Source organism: Ascaphus truei, chromosome 13, assembly GCF_040206685.1.
Source record: "Ascaphus truei isolate aAscTru1 chromosome 13, aAscTru1.hap1, whole genome shotgun sequence".
NCBI classification, from domain to species: domain Eukaryota; kingdom Metazoa; phylum Chordata; class Amphibia; order Anura; family Ascaphidae; genus Ascaphus; species Ascaphus truei.
The window spans coordinates 45344056-45346711 of record NC_134495.1 but is presented as its reverse complement, the minus strand read 5'-3'; positions in this window follow the sequence as shown (position 1 = coordinate 45346711).

Below are 2656 nucleotides of genomic sequence, written 5' to 3'. Positions count from 1 at the left end.
TAAAAATAAGCTTGATCAGCAGCACATATACGCCCACACGCCCTTCGTCATTTTAATTGATTTTATTTGTATTGTTTTGTCCGTTTATCATTCTCACTTCCAAACATTATTATTTTAATTTACACTAATAAAGTTAAATTGTTCAAATTAGGGGAGTTTCTCTGGTGCCACACAAAGGGATCCTTTCTTTCCTAGATAATACATAACTTCCATAGAAGTAAGTAGTTGAGTAACTGGAACTATCTGTGTAGGGAGACCCGGAACCCTATCACTGGAAGGTCATTTAATTGTACAATATTCCCATCTATTGGGAATGGTCTAGTAACTCTCCGCTTCATCTTCTGAGAAGCCCGCACTTTAGTAAAGCTGCATGCACTTAGGATACAATGATGTATTGTTGGCCAACTCCCGATCACACTGAGACTTTTGTTATCCTAATATAGATTTAGGAGACTTCCAATCTCAGGGCATATGGCCAGATTATGTGACCTGTGACTTCCCTTCATGCCTGATTGTAATTCAAGGGGTTCTGTCATCTGACTCATGTCACGGTCCGTTCTGCATCCGCACCACGGTCCAATGTTTGAGGGCAAATCATTGATTTATTGGATCTCAGAATTACCCATGCCCAATTTTTTCACCTGCCGGAATTGAGGTTCTTTCTGGAATGACTGAGCCACTGATTGTGCCACTTGTGCTGAAGCAGGGATAGTCTGAGTACCTGACCTGAGACTGGAGTTGGCCACCACTGAAACTATTCCGGCTACAATCCTAGGGCAAAACCAGTGCAAAAGAATTTAATTCGATTTATCAAAGGAAAATAGCTTATAATGGTACTGTATTCCTTTTCTATAATCAATCAGGTGCTATATTTTTTTTGCACTGGTTTTGTGACTGGGAGATTTCAGTGATTAGATCTCTTAATGCCCCACAGTAATACTGAGTTCTTCATACTGTACATACCATGACTAGAAGGTGTATTGTGCTCAGCCGATTGTATTGTGCATTCTCCCCAGGTGAAGCTCTGGAATGCTTTACCTGTGCACCAGGTAACTGCCAGCCCCTTCCATGCAGCGCTGCGCAGACTCAGTGCCTGTTTGTGGAGCATTTACAATGTGAGTATTATGGGCATTTCTATGTCTTGTGCTTGTACTGTCAGATCACAACCAGCTGTTGTTAAAGGGCAGTCACACATCTGTAAAACAAACTTATCAGTTAGTTAGTTAGTTAGTTAGTTAGTTAGTTAGTTAGTTAGTTAGTTAGTTAGATTTCTTAGAAAGATTCAACCACTCTTTAAAAACTGTTTTAACTCTTTGCATCTTGCGACAATGAATATGTTTTGTTTTTCTCTGGGGCCCATAAATTCAAACATGTCAAATCTGTATGTTTATCTGTTTACTAATGGAAACGTAATAATTACTTTGAATAACAACATCCTTTGTGAGCACATTCACATGTCTCAGACCGGTCTGCAATCCTGCTATTCCCCATTATCTCTTAGCATACAGTGCTTCCACTGCAGCCAGGGATTCTGGGAAATGACATGCAAATGAGCACATAGTGTCACCTTTTAGTCTAAATCCATTTTAACATGGACCCTTATAAGCTTATGCCTGCCGCATTACACAGTTTTTTTTAGCACAGCCCTGGTTAAAGAAGTGCCTCTTTTTTAGGCCTGACAAACAGTCTGATCTTCACATGACATTGGTAAGAGATGATTCAAACTCTACAGAGAATTTGTTTTCCATGGAAATGTAAAAAGTTGATAACATATTTAGGAATATTTATAGTTGGCTGAAATATCATAGAGATCCCTTTACCCTGTTACGGTAGCTATCCCACTGTCCTCAGTTATACACCTTTGCCCTTGGAAGGATTGGATCATAAACTCCAAACACAATTTCCTGGCAATGTTATGGGTGTTAGTTAGAGATGAATGACCTTTTCGGAATCCGCGGTGGATTGGCGAGCGTCTCTCAGAATTCCGCGGCGGATTGGCGAGCGTCTCTCAGAATTCCACGGCGGATTGGCGAGCGTCTCTCAGAATTCCACGGCGGATTGGCTAGCGTCTCTCAGAATTCCGTGGCGGATTGGCGAGCGTCTCTCAGAATTCCGCGGGGGATTGGCGAGCGTCTCTCAGAATTCCGCGGTGGATTGGCGAGCGTCTCTCAGAATTCCGCGGGTCAGTCTCAAAAAGGCAGATCTGGTTTTTTTTTTCTATCACTGAAAATCCATCCGACGGATTCGGAATCGAAATCTGGAAATGTTTTACGAACCCGCAAACAGAATTATAGGAGAGGGAGAGGGAGGGCAGAAAGGGGGGTGGAGGCTAGGAAGGGTAGAAAGGGGGGTGGAGGCTAGGAAGGGGAGAAAGGGGGGTGGAGGGAGAAGGGGGTCGGGATAGTAAGGGGAGAGAGAGGTAAAAATAGTACAGCAGCCTCAAGTTTTTGCCATTGTGTTGTAGGCACTGCAGGGCTTAGCTGTGGGTTGGATAGGATATAATACTATAGCTTAAACATTTATACACTATTTACTTAATAATGTAGTTTAACCATTAACCTGTGACTGTCCGGACTGACCCCTGTTTCGGATTGTTTGGAGTGCGCAGGAAGGAATCCGTCGCAGGATTCTTTAGAATCCGCGTGAGTGAGACTTA